At 37.5% G+C, this 24,511-nt stretch overlaps 1 protein-coding gene across 2 annotated transcripts in view; it reads right to left on the minus strand.

Moving 5' to 3' along the window:
• Positions 1-24,511, minus strand: part of LOC311094626 (uncharacterized protein) — a 168,387-nt gene that overhangs the window by 22,350 nt on the left and 121,526 nt on the right. The window contains exons 1-2 of one of the 2 annotated variants that reach the window (XM_084132705.1): positions 8,729-8,831; positions 8,023-8,154 (exon numbers count right to left, since the gene is read on the minus strand). The exons of the other annotated variant lie outside the window; for it this stretch is intronic. The gene's annotated coding sequence lies outside the window, so the exon portion shown is untranslated. Of the gene's footprint in view, positions 1-8,022; positions 8,155-8,728; positions 8,832-24,511 lie in introns of those variants that run through there. 2 annotated transcript variants of the gene reach the window in all.

The following is a 24,511-nucleotide window of genomic DNA, read 5'->3' on the forward strand; positions in this document are numbered from 1 at the left end:
CCTATGCCGACTGAAATAGAGTGTCTGTGCTGTGGCGAGTGGGACAAGGTACTGTCATCGATGACCAGGCTCAACGTGTGGGGATTTCAGGTGTTGCGTGATATCTCTGGTCATAAGGTCATACACACTTAGGATGAGTTGAGGGTGAGTAAATCATGGGCTATTTTTCCTTTTTGGGTGAACTATGAACTTTTTGGGTGAACCAAATAAATAATTGTAATGAGCGAGTAGGAACACGTGAGAGTTAACACGAACAGATGAAATAAGTACAAAATTCTCACTTATTAATAGAATTGAACTATACTCCACAGTGATGAATCCCCCCCAAAAATCTGTAAGCTGCATTGGCATAGTAATACCAGGATTTCTCACAGGATTTTTTGGATCACTGTGGTGAGTGGACCTCTGCCACTCTAGGGGGGTTCGGGGGCATGCTCTCCCGTCAGAAAATGTTGTGCTTTTTAATGTTAAATTCATCAATCTGGTGCAAATTAAACAAAGAAAAATTCAAAACTCTTTTAGTTACAGTGTCTGTCTACATTACTACTACAATAATAGTTATAATATTAATAATATCCCATGATAGTAGCCTAATAGCCATCTATTGTAAAACAAATGCACTGAAATGCAACAAATGCCTTTCACCATCCACTTATTTAGCTACTGTCGCATCAGTTGACATGCCATCTCATTTCCCCTCTTTCTTTTTCTATTTTTAGCCCCCGACAGCTTTTTTTGCGTTATCCATCTTTTTCGACGACAACTCACTAACTGTTACTCGTTCCTGCTCGCTCAGAGCTCACGGCGCCCGCGCCCGCTCGCGATATTATCCCGCCCACTTCTATGTCAAAATTATAAATAATGACATTGGCAACATCGCTGTCTGTATCTGACAGGACAGTTAACATTGTAAGCTAACTTACCTCAGGCTTGCTTTCCGACGTGCGGTTCTATGTTCGGCAGTGTGTCCAGTTGTCAGACTCGCGGTGTAAAAGACTTTGAAAACATTTCTGCCCTAACGTTACTCTGACTCGTATTGGCTGTCATGTTTCGGCATTAAGAATGATGATTGTTTTTTAAAGCTGCGAAGTTTATGGTAACTTTATAGGGGATAAATGCTGGCCTCGACCTCGACCACGACCCACCCCATAAATATTTTCTCATCGGATCTGCACAAATCACGTAGGTGACCCATTTTGGTTTTAAAATGGCGAATTTCGCCGAAAGGTGAGGAGTTTTCATGCCTGAGTAATGTTGTTGCGTGATCGAGATTGGCTCACGAGTAAACCGCTGTCTAGTATTGCTCTGAGCTGATAAACTGTTTGCGCTGCGCAGCTCAGACGGGTAGCGTGGGTTCAGTCTGCTTTCGTTTGCCGTGTGATGTTTCTGGTATGCAGCAGAAATGGCAGCTCTCTCTTATAAAAAGTTCGCAAAATGTGACCATTTACTCGCAGTCTAGAGCCCTGTATAGTGCTGTATTTCTGCTTTACATGAGCGCCACCTACTGTCAGAGAGCGAATTTGTGTTTTTTTTGCATTGATTTGAACTGACAAATTAGACATTCCTGTTGGTTGAAAACAAGTTAACCCTCTGGGGTTGGCAAACGCGCCGGCGCGTTTTGCTGGATTTTCTCCACATTGTAGCACAATAAACTTAAATTACTCCGTCATTTATGGTCATACAGAAAAAAGAAATAAAAAAGAATCTGTGAGATGTCTACTTTTATATGTGTCCACTTACAATCAGATCAAAACATTGTGCTTTTGTAAAATAAAGAAAATAAACAGGGTGTGCGTTCTGCCTCTCCGTCTCACTGAACTTTTCTTGAGCACGTCTATAAACTGAAACAAAACTCAGCGAAAACTTGTCACACATTTATGAGCCATATACCTTTATACACATTTAAGTGTGTACTTTTAAATGATTGCATTCAAACTGAAAACAAATATTCTCTGCTTAAGTAATTTGTATAAAACCAACAAGATGTCCAGTTTCTCAAACGCTTGCTCATTACTAGGGCTGAAATGATTAGTCAACATTGTCGACAATAAAAAATTGTCGACAAATATCTTTGTTGTCGAGTAGTCCTGTCCTCACCACACACCGGCAAAGAGGAGAGATTTGGCTATAGGGTGATGTGTGTTGATGTGTCTCACTTTGTTACTCAACACATGAAAATAAACTACTTACAGTGATCTCAGACTGAGGTGATGTGGTTTTTCTCCAGTGTGGATCCTGTCATGTCTTTTCAGAGATGATGACTCACTGAATCTCTTGTCACAGTGTGAACACTTGTAAGGTTTTTCTCCAGAATGGATCTTCATTTGTCGCTTCAGGTGAGCTTTATCAGAGAAACTCGTTCCACACTGATCACACGTGTGCGGCTTCTCTCCAGTGTGGATCCTCTCATGTCTTTTCAGATGTTCAGACAGACTGAATCTCTTGTCACAGTGTGAACACTTGTAAGGTTTTTCTCCAGTGTGAATTCTCTGGTGCCGTTTTAAACAGTTTGCTGTAGTAAAAGTCTTCTCACACTCAATGCACATGTAATCTCTCACACCAGTGTGAATTTTCTGATGTGTGTGTAAATATTGCAGCAGTGAAAAACTCTTTCCACACACAGAACATGAATGCGGCTTCGTATGAACTGTCAGGTGTGTCTTCAGGACTGATGCACTACAAAATGTTTTGCCGCATTGATCACATGAGAACGGCTTCTCTCCAGTGTGGGTCCTCATATGACTCTTAAGATTACCTTTGCTTGAGAATCTCTTTTCACACTGATCACACATGAATGGCTTCTGTCCTGTGTGGATCCTCATGTGAACATCAAGTTGCCTTTTGTCAGTGAAACACTTCCCACATTGATCACACGTGTACGGCTTCTCTCCAGTGTGGATCATCTCATGTGTTTTCAGAGTTGATAAGTGACTGAATCTCTTGTCACAGTGTGAACACTTGTAAGGTTTCTCTCCAGTGTGAATCCTCTCGTGTTGTTTTAAATCTATCGCTGTAATAAAAGTCTTCTCACACTCAAAGCACATGTACTCTCTCACACCAGTGTGAGTTTTCTGATGTCTATGTAAAGTTGGCAGCCATGAAAAACTCTTTCCACACACAGAACATGAATGTGGCTTCTCCTTCGTATGAACTGTCAGGTGTGTCTTCAGGTGTGATGACCTAAGAAATGTTTTGCCGCACTGATCACATGAGAACGGCTTCTCTCCAGTGTGGATCCTCATGTGTTGCTCAAGAATTCCTTTCTTTGTGCAACTCTTTCCACACTGAGTGCAGGTGAAAGATTTCTTGGCTCTTTTCTTTATAAATGTCTTTTTAGTCTTTGAGCGACTCAATGGTTTTTCTCCAGGTTTGACATGATGTTCCTCCTCCAATTCACTCGGTTCTTCACTCTCCTCGCTCTCTTCCATCAGGTCTGAAATCAAAGAGAAAATTATTAATTTAATTTTCAGTACATCAAAATAATTCAAAGAGAGAAATATAATGTGAAAGGACATGAAAGTGAGCCCTGGTGTAATAAAATCGGCATCACGTTTATAAAATATTATGATAATTTGATGTCTTTTTATAAATTGATTATATGTCCTTGAAACTTTCCATGAATGAGGAAAATTCATCTTCCAATTATTATCTTTAAAACATTGTAGGCACGAATCCCATGTTTCTTTAGCAAGAACTATTGAATATATTTGATCAATGTCACAATTATCTAACATGATATTAACATTATAATAGTGTTGTCACGATACCAAAATTATTGTTTCGATACCGATACCAAGTCAAGTATTGCGATTTCGATACTTTTTCGATACTTTTCCTGAAAAGGGAGAAACACTCTCAAATATCATTGCTGTGCTTTATTTTAAAACCGGGACAACATTCTAATCATATAACACAATAATAAATGAACATATGAACAGCAGATATATTAAACATTTGAACAAAATATGAAATATCAAAATATATAAAAAAAATTAGAGCAATGACATTCAAGGTAAAAAAAATAAAATAAATTTAGCAGCATTATCTCATTTATCATAAGAAACATAAGAGTTACCGGTAATAACTTTATCTTGATTCTGAACTTTTAATAAAAATATGAACAGCGATTATATTAAACAATGTTTAATATTGGTAACATATGATAAGCCTCATTGGTGATATATTTTACATATGGGGAGAGAGTTGTGGAAGGCCTATACTTCATGTTAAACATAAATATATAGCAGCAAAGACAACGTCGGCAGTGTTGACGGCAAAATAGGCTACAGAATATTTCGTTCTGTATTGAGAGGTGCAATATTTGAAAATCAATAATTTTTTTTTAAATTACATTTATATTGTATTTATGTCAAAACCTAGAGACTTTCAAACATCAAAATGTAATTTATTAATATGTATTCGTGTCAAAATGACATAGAAACATCTTTCCCTATTCTATTTTGCCTGGAAACGCTTGCGTGTCGCGTGAAAAATAGGCGTCGGTTCTATTTCTGGCATGCAGGGGTTTTCCGTGCGTCTCGAGCTGCGCCTGAGTGCGTCATGCAGGCAGTTAAATATTTTATTTCGCAGGCCGAAATAAAAACGGACACGCCACGCAGCCAGTGTGTCGCCGGCCTTACAAATCTGGAACGCGGTCATTCTTAGAAGTATCGATACTAATACATTTAGGAATCGTGACGTTTTTAATTTCCGATTTACTTTTGAAGTATCGGTGCACCGTGCAACAGAGCAAGGTAGGCAACGTACTTCCATATGTCACTCCTCGCGTCATCTTTTTCTACGATGTGGACCACTTGTGCTCGCACATGCAGCCATCTCGCTGTAGTGTTTTGTCACATGACACTGACAGCGGCAGCTTCTTTGCTGCGTGCTTCAGGAAAAAAAAAAACAGACGTCCATAGAGCGATAGGGAGGCGTTTTTTATTTTTATTTTTTACGTATCGATACTGATAAATTTAGGTATCGTGACGTTTTTAATTTCCGAGTATCGCGATACTTTTGAAGTATCGGTACACCGTGCAACACTACATTATAATATACAATACTGCCATATTTTGACACCAACTTTGAGATTGATATTTATTTGACAAAAAACTTTAATTATTAATGGCCGTTCACACTAGACTTTTCCTTGCACTGACTTCCATTCATGCGCATGTGAAAGTGGGACACCAGAAACACAAGCTCAAGTGAATTACCCTGTGAGAAATAACACAAACGTTTATTATCTTTATCTGTGTCCTACATGTTTCACTCAACCCTGTTTCTCCTGACATGATTTTCCTCCTTTCAAAAACAGAGCATTTCTTAAAACTGTGACACACAGGAAGTGACATCATCTGGGCTCTTTCTACTGCATGATGGGAAGACAAGAAAATAATCTCAATCCATTGTCTCAGTTTTTACACAAACTGTAGCACTGACTGTATTCATCAACCCTGTTACCAAAGTTACTCCAAGAAGAATCTCTATAACTAGGCCTGTCACGATAACAAATTTAGCCGGACGATAAATTGTCCAAGAAATGATTGCGATAAACGATAATATTGTCGTTCTGAGACCATTTTCATCTAATATAATGATAATGGCATAATAATGCAGGTACACCTTTTCAAAGACCTATAAACCTTTATTTCTAAAGAATATTAAACATTGAAAACGGTAAACATTTTAAATATCCACAAAAAATTAACAAAACAACCAAAAACAATAAAAGCAATGGAGTCTCAGTGTCTGTTTACAAAAAAAATGTACTTGAATAAATAACAAAAACAATAAATAAAATGGATGTAAACAAAATTGCACTTCAAAAAATATTAAACATTAGGCTCAGACATAAATAGTGATGCATTCCATAACAGGCAAAACTGCCAGGACCTTTGTAAACAAATAAAAAAGGCTCAACAGGCCATATCACACCATTGTGCACTGTCCTCCTGTTACTTTGTCGACTAAACAAACGCCCAAGTGATTGTGTACTGTCGGGAAGACGGAGACGCACTTTATTGCGTGTATATGCTACGCACTGATAATACTTGGTTAGGATTAGGGGTGAGGAGTGCGTGCGTATCAAAAACTTTTTTTGCCGTATAAATGGCACGAGAAATAACATTCATGGTATAGATACGCATTTTCATAAGATCGGGCTCGACATACCGGATCGCTCAGGTTAAGTGGTTCACCACGATCATTCGGTTTGAATCCGAAGTGCTCCCACACCACTCCATTTTTTTTCTTTTTTTTCTCTCCAACTCACAACTAGCGTCTTCTCTCTCTCCCGGCAGTCGCCGCAAGCAGTCCCGCTTTCCCACACAAGGCTCACTCCTCCTATACGCTAAGGAACCGAGAGTGGTCATCCAGTCTCTTTGGTAGAGAGAGAGAGAGAGAGAGAGACGAGGAAAACAAACAAGCATGCAAATGGAATTATCGTGGGCAGAAAAATTATCGAGCTAGCCTAATTTTTTTTATTGTGCGATTAATTAATTTATTGACTATTGCGACAGGCCTATCTATAACTATGAACAACATATGATATTTGACAAATACAACTTTATTAGTAACTTGGTGTTTACTGATTATGTAAAATAAAAGTTACAATAGTATTTAGCTTGATCTGATGTTGACAATCAATATAAAATTCTCAAACCTTCCTCTACTGACCATTTGTTGAAAAAACAAAAAACAAACCCAGCAGGGCTCCAGATTGTGACCAATTGGTCGCATTTTTGCCTGCCGGTGCGACCAAATATTTATTTAGAACAGACAGTTTTTGGGTCCCATTGACTTCCATAGTAGGAAAAAAATATACTATGGAAGTCAATGGGACCCAAAAACTGTCTGGTTACTGATATTCTTCTAAATATCTTCCTTTCTGTTCAGCAGAAGAAAGAAATTCATACAGGTTTGAAACAACATTAGGGTGAGTATATGATGACAGAATTTTCATTTTAAAAGTGAACTTCTCCTTTAACATCAAAAAAAGGTAGGCCGTAAATCTTTATTTACTGTTGGATACCATTTGGCTATATAATATTCTCTACTGCATGCTTATGCTTCTCTGTAATGGACAGTCTGTATTAATATTTGTGGGCATAATTGTCAGGGGTGGTAGTTATGTTTGAGGTCTATAATAAAATTTTACCTCTTAGTAGCGTGTGTGTGTGTAGCAAAGTCAGCGCATGTCAGAGAGAGCTTAAAGTGATATTGATGTTGGTCTCGGGTCGGGTTCGGGCTGAAAAATTGCAGACGTTTTCGGGCAGGGGCCGGAGTAGGGCTTGAACACCACGGGCCAGGTCTCAGTTAGGGCTGGATGTTTTGCTCCGTACAGTAGAGATGCGCGGTTGGCGGTTACAGCCGCGGACTCCGCGGATAAACCGCAGATCGGGCGGATGACGTGACAAAAAATAATATTTTAATTAAATTCGGGCGGGTGGCGGGCAGTTGAACCAATCAAATGAAAAATATATGTATACACCAATCAGCGGATGGCGGGCGGGTGCGGTTTTGAAAATTGTTCTAAAATGTTGGTGCGGATGGATGGCGGACGGATGATGAGTTTTGTGATGCGGTTGCGGATGAAATAATAGCCCATCCGCGCATCTCTACCGTACAGGGCTCTAAGCAGTATGCTATCTGGAGCCGTTTACCTCCAGTCTTTGTGCTAAGCTAGGCTAGCGGTGGGTGCGTCAGACAGAGTTACGGCACACACGGAGATGAGAAGGGTATGTATGGACTTATCTAACTCTAGGGGATAAGGAGAATAAGCTAAAGTCCCAAAAAGTCAGCGTGTTCCTTAAAAATAAAACTGCACATTGTAAAATCTGTACGATGTCTATTTATTATTAAAGAATTTGTCAGTAAAAAAAGTTAGTCTGGAGCCCTGCCCAGAACATTCTGTACCATTTCATAGTTGAACTGTTTATCTAAATGTGATGAAGTGCTTGAATGTTTCTAACATGAATGTTCTTCAGCATCATGAATGAATGAGGAATAAACACCAACCTCTTTGTTCTTCAGGATCTTCAGTGTGTTTCATTCTGCAGGGTTCTGGATCACTCATGTTCTCTCTGTCCTCTTTAGTAAACTCAGTCTTTGCAGATTTCAGCTCTTCCTGATGCTCGTCTTCACTTGTAGCTGATGGGAATTTACAGCAGCATAATGTCCACATTAATCTAAATCTAGTTTGATTTTGACATTAATCAAGTACTTAGATCTATCATTAAAATAATATGGGCTGAAACTAACAATGATCATAAAACATTTAAAACTAAAGAGCATCACAAAGTAATATTGTTCAAGAGTAAAACGCTATTCATTTATTAACATGTAGCCTAAGAGTTGATTTAATGTCTCACGTGGCTCATTATAGGCTCAACGTAAAGTAAGAGATCGATTCACATAATTCCCCTCACAGATCTCAAACTTTACCTCTTGACTTGACATTCAGTAACAGTTCTCACTCCAAACATCGAGACAATCACACAAACGAGCACAAACTCGCTCAGGTCTGAATGAACTCAACATATTCTCCTCATGCTCGCTGCTGCTGCACTAAATGTTTATTTCAGAAGGAAGACGCCAGAAAAGACGCACAAGTATCGCTGTGGTCGATGAAAACAATACAGAAATGAGCCTGTCGCTTAATCAAACTGTATAAAGTGTGTGTGATGGTTGTGTAATGAGAAATACCGTGAACTGCTCTCCTCACCTCAGAAGACTCGACGCTGCGTCCCAAATCGCATACTATCCGCCCTAAATAGTCTCAGAAAATAGAATTAGTACATCCCAGATCGTAGTATGTTGGTTTCAAAGATACCCGGATGGTCGACTATTTCCGGTGTTACAATATAGCTGTGTCCCAAACAGCCGCGGCGCTACCATTGGGCCCGGGTGGGCCTGGGCCCACCCATTTTAGGTCCGGGCCCACCCATTTTCTACTATGGTTTTGTACATTCCTTCATTCGGATCTATTTGCGATCCATTCCATTCTAAACAAACAACGCAGTTTAGCCTTCATTCGTCCTTGTTACATTATTCATTAAGATAATAATAAATGCACGCATAATTATCAGTGAACTTGATAAATGTTGCAGATATGTTTTACTATGCATGCACAAACAAATGCCTTGTGTGCAAAATTCAGAATAAAATTAGTGTGCAGCAATTTGTATAAATAGAGAGTCTGTAGGCCTATATGTGTTGTAGCCATCAAGCTCATTTAGTTTCATATTTGTTAAAATATTATAATGTTATTTTTTCATCTAAGTTGATTATGAAAAGTGAACCGCACGAGTAAGATAGGATACGCAATATCGAGAGACATGGAGCGGGTCAGACATGATTTTGACCACTTAATTAAGTTAGAAAGGCCTTTTTTAAGTGAATTTCGTTTTGTATAAATTGTATCTTAATTTTAATATTTTTTTTATCAACCAATTGCCTGGATAAATATAGGAGACAGACAATATAATCATAGAGGCGCCCGCGCGGTCACTTGCATTGCTCGTGAACAGGAGCGCATCTAATCCTAACTTAACGAAACTCAGCATATGCCTCACAGACATGAAATATATCTTAAAGCTTGAAATGTCTTTTTAACTATTTAAAACGAAAAGAAAAAGGCTAGGCCTATACTCTCTGATTATGCAATCCATGATGTGCATTTCTCTCTATAGGCGCGTTCACGGAGATGACGATCGACAACTTCATCTTTACAGCTGTTGCTGCCAGGGCCGCGGGAAGAGGTTTTAGGTTGGGGGGTGCTGATTTTTTTTTTTTTTTTTTTGGTGGGGGGGGGGTCACCACTTTTGAATAAGAAACAATATCAAGACTATAAAACTCGTCAAAAAACGCGCACACACTCAAACCACCTGACTGCACATCACATTTTTGACTTTATTGATTCTGCTTTTATTCGTAATGCAATGGACCATCCTTAAAGGATGGGACTTTATGGGACATTTGCACAAAAAGAATAAATAACTTACCGTAGCCTATTTTATAAGTCGCTCCGGAGACGCATATCAGTCAAAAAATGCGCCACGAAGAAGAAAAAAACATATTTAGCCTAAGTCGCACTGGACTAAGTTGCATTTTTAAAAAAAAATTATTTCACACACAAAAAAAAAAAAAAGTTACAGACAGTTCTCCGCTACGGACGTGAGCGCTCTAAAGCGGCACTAAAATAATGTTTTAAAACTTTCACAGAGACCTAAAACTGAAAGCACAAAGCCTGTCTTTAAATTTAATTTCGTTTTGTATTAATTGTATCTTAATTTTAATCAATGTTTCATCAACAAATTTTCTGGATTTAATAAGAAGTAGCTAAATACAGGCTATTAGAAAATAGATAATCAGGACACGGAGGCGCTGGCGAACCTGGAGCTCGTCTCATAAATGAACCGAAACTCAGCGTAGGCCTATAAGGTAGCCTATTGCCTCACAGACCTGAGACATATAGATAGCTTGAAATGTCTACTTTTAAGCAGAACAATTCAAAACGAAAGAAAACAGACTGCGCTGCTTATGTAATTCGTATGAAATGTGCATTTCTCTCTGGCGCTGCGAAGATCGCGAGTCGTCAACTTCATCTGTCTAGCCGACACTGACATAAAAAAAAGAACTGTTTTATTAGTAAACAATTCAAATGTATCCTGATATATTTAACATATTTGCCTGTTCCTTACAAAACACTGACAGTTGGGTTTTTGACTGGGTTTTTTTTTTTTTTTTTTTTTGAGCAGCATGCGGACAAATTTTTTCGACACACACAATATTACATAACACTCTGCGCTTATGTTTTAAAAAGATAATTTAACATATAAATAACCATTTTTAAATAGCCCACTTAAAGTGTTTATTACAAATAAATGACTAAATGCTAAAAATTAATAAATTTTAATGAACAAACATATGCGTTGCATTTACAATTCTGTGAAAACAGGGGGTGCTGCAGCACCCTAATAAACTAAAAATAATAGGCCTATAATTTTATTAAACAATACATTCAATTAAATTGTAATCCTGTTTAAGTTTTTTTGTTTTTTTTTAAACCTGTATTACGCATTAAATTCAGGTAGGCTATGAGTCGCTGTCCTACGTGCCGCAGAAAAGCGCTGAAACGGAGATGAAGGGGAACCCCCCCCTTTTTTTTTTTTTTTTGGCTTATTTTAACTGGCCCATCCAGTTTTCTGGAGGCCCACCTACAATCAAAATCCTGGCGCCGCTAGTGGTCCCAAAGTGAAGGCTGCGTCCTTCGAAGGCCGTATTTGAAGGCCGATTGCGTCACCGCGGCTCGATGAAGGCTGTCCCAATTCAATTCTCCATCCTTCGAAGGCCGTATTCGAAGGCCGGTTGGCGTCATCGCGCCGCGACGAAGGCTTCCCTGATTCAAAAGCGACGCCAAATGCACCCTTCGTTTCCCCGTGAAAAGAAGGATACATAAATGGACACTTAGCGGCCTATTCTACCCAATAAGTCATTGCGCGCCGTTGACGACAGCATTTATTTATTTATTTTTAAAGGCGGCCGAGACTAGAGATCTGTGGTGGACAGCAAATTCACATTTAAATGTAAGTATTATGTTTTCATTTACTCAAATAGCTAGCGAAACCAGAGTTAAATTTTCTTATAAACTTCTTCTTAACTCCTTCGTCACCATCGCGTGGCTTCATTTATCAGGTAGTTTTAGGCAAAACTTGTGGTAATAACGTTATTAGTTTAACGACCTATTTGTAATATTTGCACTTGTGTATTATAAGAAATATCACTCACCCAATAAAGCCCAAAACAATAAGAAAAGCAGTAGATAAGGCAATGGGGTTTCACTTTTATGTGTTTTTGTAGTGCTGTCATGCAAGATATGTGGTTTTAACAAAATTTTAGTATACAGAAATATGATTTCTTAAGTATTTTGTATGCATGTCTTGATGTGTCATATTTTGCAGTGTTAACAATGCACTTAAGATTGCTCCTCTGTGTTAAGTACCCTTTTCTGCTTTTTTAGAACAATTCAGGAAAAAATGGGTATATATATATATATATATATATATATATATATATATATATATATATATATATATATATAAAGAGAAGTAATACACACATCTTTGCTGAAATGTATTGTCCTGTTGTTGTTAACAAGCCATGGTTCATTTGCTCTGCCTTTAGGATTGCAAGTGTCCTGGGACAGGAGAGGGTGTGAGTGGGAAACCCACTGCTGAAGCTTGGCCCTGGTTTGTCCTCATGGATGAGGTGTTGGGACAGATGCATTGCACCAACCCCCCTGTCCTCATCGCCTCAATCTCTGAGGACACACAGGGCCGAGTTCAGCAGTGGGCGCCCACGGTGAGGAGGAGCCAGGGGCAGCAGCACCAGCACAAAGGCGGCGAGACAGGACGAGTTTTTGGACTTGATCAGAGAAGAAATGCAACTACAGAGGGAGGCAGAGGCGAGGAGAGCACAGGAAAGAAGGGAGAGGATGGACAGGCTGTTTTCTCTTCTTGAGAGAATGATTGAAAAATATATATATTTTCTACATATTCTTGTTTAACTTTTTTCACTTTTATTTTTTAAAAGAAAAATTATGTACATTTATTTTTATGCAACTTTATTTGTGTAAATAAAAGAGAATGAATTGTTCTGGACATTGTTTATTTTTGTAATGACAGTAATACTTTCTGCATGAAACAAATTCTATACCTTTTTATTTTTTCAAATAAAATTGGTAAATGAAAATAATTTGTTCTTTAGGCTACATTAAAGTACTTTTTCCAACTATTTACAAAATACGCTAAACATCAAAATCAACATAAACATTTAATTTTACAATACATAAAATAAGAAAAAAATGATGTAGACTCTATTGAGCTGAGCTGCTGGACCGGGATGGGCTGCCCCTGGTAAGGCCTCCTGCTGGTGGGACATCATGGGATGGTCTCCAGAGTGTTAAAGTGCATATTTCCACTATCCACTGAGTTGTCTACCAACAGGTTTGCAGGGCTGATTCAATCGACGGCTTTCTGAAAAAAGTACTTTTAATAACTACTGCATTTATATTAGGCTACTACTGCATTACTGCGTAGGCTATGTTGCATTTTACTTCTGTATATTTTCAATATACAGTAATATCTGGTTGTTACATTATATACTTTTGTGTAGTTTAATGTAATCACATTGTGATGTGAGGGAAAAAAGTACTTCAGGTTACTTCACATTTGTAAGTGAATACCTATTTTTTACAGTCTATGGTGAATACTTAGCGAAATATGCAGTTCCGAAAATTAAAGTAACAAAATGTAGGTTTATTGTCACAATATTAACAAATTGTTGCTAACTACAGCAGCGTCCCATATCAAAGGGCGCATCTGAAGCGCTCGGACCGGTCTAGCCTACGAAGGATTGTTCTTGTCGCCTGGCAACCGTGACAGCTGCAGATGACGAGCGCGAGAAATACTGGACTTTTTATATTAAATTGGGTTTTGTATTCAAACAGGGCTAAACCGAAAATACATGATCCGGCAGCGCCGGGGCACACCATGACCTCCAGTAAAATATAAAACATAAAAATGACAATAGCCAATTCTGGCTCCATAGCTGTTTACTCAGTTATCAAAATGAATGATCAGGATAGCAGCTGTCCTCTCGCACCGTTGCTTGGCGCCAGGAGCGGTGATCGGGAACACCTGGTTGCACAATTAGGAAATCCTAGGAAGGCTACATGGTGCGTCCTTCAGAGGACGCATAGGCTGCATCCTTGAAGTCTGCGTCCTTCGAAGGATGCAGCCTTCAACATTGGGACACAGCTTATATTCAGTTCCTTAAATATTTGGTTCCAATGGGTGGAGCTATCATGAATATTCACGAGACCATAGCGTGGGCGGGGGCGACCAATACAAGCGAGTGGAACAGAAATTATTAGCGTGAGCGCCTCAGATCGCGTTCTAAACTACTCCTGAGTCCTAACTATTCGTTTCTGAGATTAAGCTTTTTAAATGTCTATTAATGTATGTTTAAATAAATATGTACAGATATATTCTTGTGTTTTGATTCTGTCTCCCAAAGTTGTCTGTAGGCTATTATTGAAATAGCTTTTATATGATATATGATAGCTTAAGACAACATACGAACTTGGAGTTGCATGTTGTTGGAAGCTTTGGATGTTGCTTTACGCTAAACTGAAAATCTTTTTGATAGTACACAACTGTTAAAGGTTATCATAAATGTTAGGCTTCAGTTGCTTTAACAGTTGTTTTCTCTTGCAATGCTTTAGAATGTTGGTCAAATTAAATGATAATTTCAATTGCATTGATGTATACATAGCAAGGTCCAACTAAAGTAATGTTATACTCAGTTTGTGCAATTTGTAGTCCATTTCAAAGGTAAGTGCACTTCATTTTAATAAAACAGAGACAAAACTCTAGCAAATTGATGCATTTAATTTTGTTTTTTATTTGACACTGCCAAATTTCACATTTTCTTTCATTGATATCATGCATGGGAGTACAAAATTAAGGGTGTTTGCATCTAGGGCAAATAAAAATCTCACTGTATAATATAGTATAAGACCTCATCTAAAAGTAATATGTTTTGATCATGAAGAGACAGAGAAATCACTAAGTGTTACTTAACTCACCTCTCATTGTGAAGGTCTGTGCCCTTCTAAGGACATATTTTTCATTTTTTTTAGAAACACCATGAGGAACCTTTTCAGATTCTTTAAATTCATACAAGGTTTTAAACATTTCCTTATCTATATTGACAGCCAAAATGACAAATTCAACAAAGATGGGTAGGTTTATTTACATGAATTGTGGTTAAGACTCGTTATTCTAAAACATCACCATAACTAATTGAATGATGATTGAAACTATATGTAATGAACCAATTATTTATTGGCCAAAGCTGTACAATAGTAAATTGCACCGAAACAGAGATCAGAAAAGAAGTTTCTCAGGTGTGGTTGGATTTGGACATATAATTAAAAAGTATTCTCATTTAAAGAATATAATACATATAATTTTTATAATATAAAACATTATGTATAAAGTTATCTACCTATCCTAAATACATATACATATACATACATAAAATTGATAAACAAAAACATTTGCCTCAACATATTGCTGTGTAAAAATGATTGAATTTTTTTAAAGCATTCACTCATTAACTCTAAATTACTTTTATAGTAAGATACAGTGTCTTAAAATGACATATTTTATTCATATTCAGCTGTAAAAACGAGAATGTTAGACAAGAGAAAAACATGGGATAAAGGACAAAATTAATACAGCAGGACTAAAAAATATTTACTATATTATTCAAATATGTATTTATGAATATACCTTTCCTTAATGTTTTGGTATACCCATGCCTTCTACACCAGTGTGTTTTTGTGTTCACTTGTTTACAAAAAGATTACATAAGATAAGAATGATAGCATTACTAAACTGATAAGATGTAGGCCTAATTTTTATGATTAGCCTAATGGTTAGTCAGTATTATCAATTAATTTGACCAACGTTCTAAAACATAGAGAAAACAACTGTTAATGCATCTGAAGCTTAACATTTATGATAACCTTTGATAAAGTAAAGGTTGTGTATCAAAAAGATTTCCAGTTGAGTGTAAAGCAACATCCAAAGCATGCAACATGCAACAAGTTTGTATGTTGTCTTGAGCTATCAGCCTATAATTTAAAGGCTATTTTAATAATATGCAGACAACTTTGGGAGACAGAATAAAGACACAAGAATATATTTGTAAATATTTATTTGAACAGCAATCACACACCTTTAAAAATCCTAATCTCAGTCATTCATGAGAAACGAACAGTTCTATCAAATGTAAGCAACAACTAATCTGGGAAAATTTGGAGAAATATGCCTTTATTGTAGGTCTTGCAACGCTTCCTACAGGATCAGGGGTCTCATTTATAAAACTGTGCGTAGGAACCTTACTAAAAGTGTACGTGCGCCCGAAAGCCAAAAATGGCGTACGCAAAAAAATATTCAGATTTATAAAACCGTTCGTACGCCAGAACCTGCGCAGAATTCACTTTATAAATCCCAGTCAGCGGAAGATTGTGCGCACATGCGTCTCCTCCCCGAAATAACCATATATGGAGCTTACAACGCCTAGTTTTACTATGCATATCCTCATCTGCATATCATTTGCATATGATTATTCATCCACGTGATAACGTTTGACGGTACAAGACACATTACATTAATAAAAATCAAGTAGTTGCCTATCCTTGCCTTGTTTTTGAATACATAAATCAAATAGTGTAAAATACATTTCAGAGAAAGTTTTTCTCAATCTTTGATAGGCCTTGGGCATTATTTGCACGAAACTATTTTCTCAGACAATCTGGTATTATCATGATAAGCAATTATCTCTGTGGTTAAAACATTAAAACACAACATGCCAGAGGAAAAGTGTTCAAAAACACCGCATCCACAACAAATATTTCTAATGATTGAATTTGAATATAAAAATGTTGTAACTTCTCAGTAATGATTTCATGTTTAAGTGCTTAACTCCATTAATTTGAATGGCATATTTAATCTAAATGTTTATATCAGAAGTAAAACATAGTTGAAATCATTATTTTATTTATTTAAACTGTTATTTGCGTCAGTTTCACTAAACGGCCCAACGCGCTCGCTTGCGCGGACATTTAAGAAGGGATGGATATTTGCTTCAAGTGACAGGCTTGGTGAGTGAAATTATATTTGTATTATCTTTCTGTATATGTTTAATTTTCTTTAAATTTTCTGTCTAAAAGTGACCAAAAAGACACAACTCCAGCTCACCATCGGTGTCGCCAATTCCCTTTGTCTCCAGAATGTGCGTACGCACGGCTCAAAGTTTGCTTAAAGGTGCGCACATTCTCCCGTCAAGTTTGTTTTTTATAGATCACAACCTTTGCGTGGGAACTGGCGTACGTACGTTTCCAGCCCCGTTTTGTGCGTACGCACGCTTTATAAATGAGACCCCTGGTCTGTAATAGTTCAGGTAAACTCAGAGTACTGAAACACATGCTAGAAAACGATTCATTATTTATAAAATATATACGAGTAGTTTAAGCTTAACTTCGTTCAACTTTATTACCTGTTTGAAATAAATAATCCATAAAACAAAACGCGATCTGAGGCGCTCACGCTAATAATTTCTGTTCCACTCGCTTGTATTTGTCGCCCCGCCCACGCTATGGGCTCGTGAATATTCATGATAGCTCCACCCATTGGAACCAAATATTTCAGGAACCGAATATATTGTAACACCGGTAGTGCAGTGCAAGTGCAGATCGCGCGTTGGCCGAGGATTCGGTTAGAACTACAAACACGAGTGAAAAGAGCTAAAAAACTACAGACATGGAGGACGCGCGAGTCTGGTGGTTATGTAGAGATGTTTAGATAAAGGGGTTTGAGTGATTAATTATCAGTATCTAACCTACCTGACGAACATGTATTTATTAAATTTAGGCTATATTGCGTCTGCAGCAGCATTGTGAACTTTTGTAAAGATACGTTTAGCCATTAACTTTTAAATGAAAATGTTCATAAACAATGGTAATAAACTCGAGATACATTTCCCTACCTCAGCGCTGGGTCATTGTTCATTCAAATGCTAATTACTAATGAGGCTGGAATGAGGCACATGGAATCAATTCTAACATGGAGACAGTAATCATTTCAGTTTATTTTGTGGAAACTGTGTTGTTTAGAGTTCATAGTAATTGTTCTGACTTCATGAAGCCTCATGGTGTGAATGAAACACTAAACTGACTAGAAGAAGTAACACTTAACCAAACAGCAAAGGACAAAGAAAACAAACTCATTGCTCTTAAACTTTAATAATAATAATTTGTTACATTTATATAGCGCTTTTCTGGGTACTCAAAGCGCTTTACATGTTAGGGGGAATCTCCTCAACCACCACCAATGTGCAGCTCCACCTGGATGATGCGACGGCAGAACACACACACATTAGCCTACTTTATTAAATTGCGGTACCAAAACTATGAGACCTGCTTGAAGAGCACTGTTTATTTCATTGGTAGGCTATGTATTGTATTTATTTGTGCTTTTGCTTTTGTAAGTCCGCCTAAATCATAAAATCATCAGTTAATCATATCATAACAACAATTCAGAAATTTGTAGAAATGATTACCTGGCAACGACAATTACAGCGGTCGTGTGGGAAGTCAACCTACAGACTCCTCATACCTTTCTGCTCCTTTTCCTTACTTAAGATTCTTACCAAATGAATTAGATTTTGGTCCCCTATTGAGGGGTTCACAACTGTGAGATCAGGATACTTGAATGGGCTCTTGTTTTACACACAGGAGGTACAGTCTGAATGGAGGATCTGGGGGAGGGAACACCTTTAAGGGACACATCACTTTTCTCATATTTTATAACTTCTTTTAGCTTTTCATTTCATTTTCATTTACCAGGCGCACTGAGACGCTTTAAATGATACCAAACATGCATATTTACTTTTTGCACATCCTTGACATTGCGTTGGTTTTCAGCGAGTTCTAGGTGAGGAGGAGAAGGGGGAGATTGTCCAAGTGAAGTGTGAGCTGCGTCTCGGGTGTTGCTTTAGATGTTAATTCCTTTAAGCCTTCCGTTCCCTCTCAAGGGGGAGCCCAGACTTTTGGCACCACTTTCAATTTGATTGTTCTTATTTTATTACTGACTGTTTACTTGTCTTTACAAAATTTAGGCTTTTAATTCATATTAGTTAAGCTAGAAGTTTTTAGCCTAAGAAAACAGACACGTTGTAAGGAACAAAGTATTTATTTGAACAATTGTAAAGGTGTTGTGCTCTTTCCGTGTGTGTGTGTGTGTGTGTGTGCACTTGTTTTCATGACAACTGAGGACATTTTTATGATAACACACCAGCAATATGAGGACACTCGGAAAAATGAGGACATTTTGGGGGTCCTCATTTTTCCACGCTCACTAAACAGTTGTAGATGCTCCTAGAATGCCTCTAAACCAAAAATCTCCAAAGTCCTGAAACATCACAATTTTATGACATGAAGTGTTTAAGTGTGTTTATGGTTTTTGCTCATTTGCGGATACGCCAACTAGTGGTCAGATTTGGAACTTTAACACACTTTTAACACACATTGACGACACACTCAACGGGTCCTCATATTGTACGTTTTCACAATATAAAGAATTTATGATTGTTGTTCTTTATTTATGACTTGTTAATTTGAAAGATATGTGATATCTATCCTGTGAAGCGTTCTTGTTGTACATGCTGTTGTGATGATTGTTGTATGATTCGAGTCATTGGTTTCAATAATACAAAATAAAAAACGTTTTCATACACACTAACTTTTTAAGCTAGTCTAGAGTTAGCCTACTGTAATTAACATATTCCACGTAACCAGAGTAAAATAATAACATCACCAATTTACTACTGCTGATTAAGTATCCTGTTCACTTGGAAGAGAATCAGTTCCTCAATTAATTGAAATTAATCAGCTGGATAAGATAATGTTAGCTTATTAAACTAAAAGGACAACATCATTAATAGCCTGGGAATATCTGGACTCTTCTTTTTAAAAGCTTACATAAACACACATGTATTTAAAAAATGATAAATAAAAAGAACTTGCAGATTGGTAGTGAATTTAAATATGCCTTGTTAGTCATGTCAGAATATCACAGATAGGCTAACAACCACCCTAGATGAATAACTCCACACATAATATAAGAAATAGGCTACTACTATAAAAACAGATCTAACACTGCAAAACTCTGGTTATAATAGCCACATCCAAACTGAACATGCATATTAATTAAAATAAATGCAATTAATATTAAGAACTTACTTTCAGAAACAGCATAATCACGCCACGGTGGGCCAGCATAAAAACCCGGTCCGGAGCTGCCACATAAGGTGGAGTCTCTCCTGGTCTTTGAAAACCTTGATTATGCCATAATCCGAACTATCAATAATGTTTAATATATATTTGGGAGTCTAAATGGCCAAATGACCAGCCAAATAACAGCAGTAAGTGGCACATTTTCCTCCCATCGTCCGGTTATCTGTTTGGACAAGTGAAGTGCAGCCTGCATACTATGTGCCGGCTTTTCCAGCATACCCAGAACCAGCGACCGTCTCTGCTGCTGCAGTCTCTTCAGGCATGGCCTGGTAAGTGGTAAGTTAATTAACGTTACTTTTCTTCATTTTCAACCACAACGAAAGTTATTCTTTGAGTATATGTTAAATTTGACCGTTTTTTAACATAAATTTATGCTTTGCATTACACTGTTGTAGCTGCAGTTGCAGTGTTAGCATCAATCAATTAGCCTAATTAGCTAAAGTTAATGGCATGCATTGGTGAGAAAATGAGTAACGTTAATGTTAAGCTAAAGTTACATTATTTCTATGGGCAGGGTAATACCATTTATACATCCTATTTTATTCAAGTATGGGTCTTTTTTGGTACTTGTCTTGCTGACTTTTTTGTCTTTAATATCTATGTAACGTTAGTTAGATCTTTGCTAATTGAGGAGCACATGCATGGCCGAAGAGCATGTCAAAAAGGAGAACCAGACTTAGTCCTCAGGCTGAGGCTATTCAGTTTATTTTATCTGGACGTGAAAAACCTTGTTTTAAGGTCAAGTGGATCAGTGACTTTAAAGGTATGTCATATGTGGTCGAAACTTAAATATTTATATTATAAATATGATAGCAACTGTTACAGTACACAGCATTAGCCGACTTAACCTGCCACTGTGCAACATTAATACTCATATATTATTTATTTTGCTAAAAAGTCTGATATTTGTTTATTTTTTAGTTTGTCAATATATAATAGCGATTAATAACTCATTTTGGTTGCATAACTTGACACTATTTTATTCATTTTTCCTCAGGACGTGGTGTATTTACCTGCACACCAATTGAAAAGGGATCGTTTGTCGCCGAGTACCGTGGGGAGTTAATATCACAATATGAACAGGACAAGAGGCAGAAGAAGTACACAGAAAAACAAAATGCTTTCTTGTTTGATTTTGAATGGAACAATAGTGCATGGTGGTAAGTCATGGCCTATACAAGATCAGTTATTCTCTAAAGCCTTGTGTTGTTTTGTGGAAAAACCTTTTGTTTCCTCCTACTTTAGCATAGATGCGTCCCGCGAAGATGGTTCGCTAGGAAGGCTGGTGAATGATTGCCACAAGTCACCAAATTGTAAAATGAGAAGGTTGACAGTCCAGGGTAAACCTCATCTTTGCTTATTTGCAATTGAAAACATTCAAGCAGAGACTGAAATAACCTACGATTATGGAGATTCTCAATGGCCATGGCGTAATCTGGTAAGTAAGACCTCTTGATAGATCATACGGTATAGGATCTGTTAAAATATAATTAGTTACATCTCCCTTCAGGAGTGTATGCTCCCCCTCAATATCTCCTTGTGGAATTACTTTACTGATGAAATTGTATAGACTATGTTCAGTTAATTATGCACCATGAGGTGTGCTTGCATGCAATGAAGGAAAGATTCTTTAAAAAAAAAATTAAATACTAATTGTTTGATTAAAAGAAGTGAAGGTAGAAAACCTGGCTTTGTCTAATATGCATTGATACTTTTTTAATTAACTTATTGTTGTATTATAGTACAATATATTTCTGACTGATAATTATTGTTGTACTTCATTGCAGACACCAAGTGGCATGATCCAGACTCAACATTCAGGAGACCCAGAAGTGAGCGAGAGACCCAGTTCATCCTTCCAACAGGTTACTACACATTTACTCTGGATTTCTTCTAGTTTAATACGCCTCACACAAGTCCTGTGCATCCATAAATGCATTTTCACCTTCTTCAAGCAGACAAACGTGAAATGTTGAAGAATCAATATTACCATTACTAGTTTCAGCATACTATCGTGTGTAAGTGAATTACCCCTAGCATTTGATGGTACTAACTACCCCTCAAAACATAAATTCTTAATTTTCACAAAATTCAATGTTTTTATATACTTCAAACACATTTATTGCCCATGTAAGCTTCTGTTTATCAGTTTACATGGTTTAACTTCTAAGGAAGTAGATCCCTGTCCATTACTGTGGAGATTTTAGCTTTCTTTTACTACAACAGTATAACTTAGAAGACAGGAACGCTGACTCTTTGTGTGTTCAGTCGTCATGTCCTCATTTTGTTTTAGGCTGTGAAAGACTGAACTGTGTTTCAGACGACGTCCTGATATTGTATGATCTGACACGTGTAGTGTGTGTGTTTAGTCATGTCCTCATTTTGTTTTAGGCTGTGAAAGATTGAACTGTGTTTCAGACGATGTCCTGATATTGTATGATCTGACACGTGTAGTGTGTGTGTTTAGTCATGTCCTCATTTTGTTTTAGGCTGTGAAAGACTGAACTGTGTTTCAGACGACGTCCTGATATTGTATGATCTGACACGTGTAGTGTGTGTGTTTAGTCATGTCCTCATTTTGTTTTAGGCTGTGAAAGACTGAACTGTGTTTCAGACGATGTCCTGATATTGTATGATCTGACACGTGTAGTGTGTGTGTTTAGTCATGTCCTCATTTTGTTTTAGGCTGTGAAAGACTGAACTGTGTTTCAGACGACGTCCTGATATTGTATGATCTGACACGTGTAGTGTGTGTTTAGTCATGCAGACCTGCCAACCTGTACGCATTTTGCGTAGCGGATACACATTTTGACTTCAAAGTACGCTGGTACGATTTGTTACTCTAAACTACGCAAAAACCTGGTGACGCCTCTGCACGCGCAGTCCTCAAATCAAGCAACAGCAAAAGAAGAAGAGTTCGGCCAATCATAGCGCTGGATTCATTCCCCAAATAGCAAGCGGGGATGATTGACAGATACGTAAGACCTATCATTAAAAAGAGACTGAAAATCGACACCAATAAAGAATCCCGCTCGATCCGCCTTCCACTCCCGCGGCCGCCGTCTGACTGATTTCATAAACGAGGACAGTACAGTCGTCAATGTACATCTGACTCCTGAAGGTAAACGGGCTGGGCTGGGCTCGATATGGAAAGTTGAAATATTTTACTGAGTAAACCTAATCGATGATCACACGGATTGCATGGATTATTTTAAAATACTCCGTTCTTCATGGTCACTCAGAAAAGAGGAAGCCATCATTCAGCCATGCAAATAATAAAATGCTCAAGAAATGCTGAACAATAAATCTTAATAAACTTGAAATCGCTATGGCTTAGTGATTATGAAAGTGATGTGATTTGTGGATTAAGTGCGAGTCTGGAGAAACAAGCGTTTATTAATTAATTCTCAGTGCTAAGAAACGTAGCCTTCATGTGTTACGTTATTGTGTTAATAATAAAAGTACCTAATTATGTTACATATTTATTTTGTATGAAAACTAGCGCGTTAGTTATGGATTAAAAAGTACGCTACCGTTGTATCAGTGCTGCGCGAGCTCTCTCACAAACACGGAGGCGCGCACAAAGAGAGAGAAGGTAATTGTAAAATTAAATTTGACGGGCTAAGTTTAAATTTTGTTCTTGCTTGTTTTTGTTTTTTTTCTGTCAAAATGCCAGAAAGCATTTTGTATTATCCATTATTTATTTTTTGAATTCGTTAAATGACGAACGTTTTACTGTTAACAGCCCTTATATGTCGGATTCGTCTAACTTACCGGTATACTTGATATTCTTTTTAGAATAAGTGATTCGTTATGCTATTATTGGACACCTGTCTAATCATTGTCAACTGTTTTCTATAAATATGTTTGTATTGGCTAACATTCAGCTAATGCGTTTCCTGTTTAAAATGCGCAATGTTCAAATGCAAAGACAGCACGTCACAAATAGAAGCCCTTTTCCCTGTGGTATTATCATATTTGGATATGGGAATAATACATTAAGTAGTCTATCTTAATTGTACTTTTTTTTTTTTTTTTTTTTACAGTTTTATAGGGGTTTCTTAATTTTAGACTAGTTGACCAGCACACATTTTATGCAATGCAATATAATGCATGTGTCGTCGTCGTCGTAGTAAGTCCCCCCCCCCCGTCGGTACGCAAAAAATAATTTCAAGGTTGGCAGGTATGAGTCATGTCCTCATTTTGTTTTAGGCTGTGAAAGACTGAACTGTGTTTCAGACGATGTCCTGATATTGTATGATCTGACACGTGTAGTGTGTGTTTAGTCATGTCCTCATTTTGTTTTAGGCTGTGAAAGATTGAACTGTGTTTCAGACGATGTCCTGATATTGTATGATCTGACACGTGTAGTGTGTGTGTGTTTAACAATGTCCTCATTTTGTGGGTAACTGATATTGTGCAGTTTTAGATATTTCCATAGAGTCTTGAATGAAAAGCCCAGGGGTGCGTTTCCCGAAAGCATCGTTGGCCAACTATGGTCGCAAGTTCATCGCAATGTCCATTGAACTCTATTGGTAACGAGGGAACTTGCGACCATAGTTGGCTAACGATGCTTTCGGG

This window comes from Abramis brama, assembly GCF_963993115.1.
Source record: "Abramis brama genome assembly, chromosome: 1".
NCBI classification, from domain to species: domain Eukaryota; kingdom Metazoa; phylum Chordata; class Actinopteri; order Cypriniformes; family Leuciscidae; genus Abramis; species Abramis brama.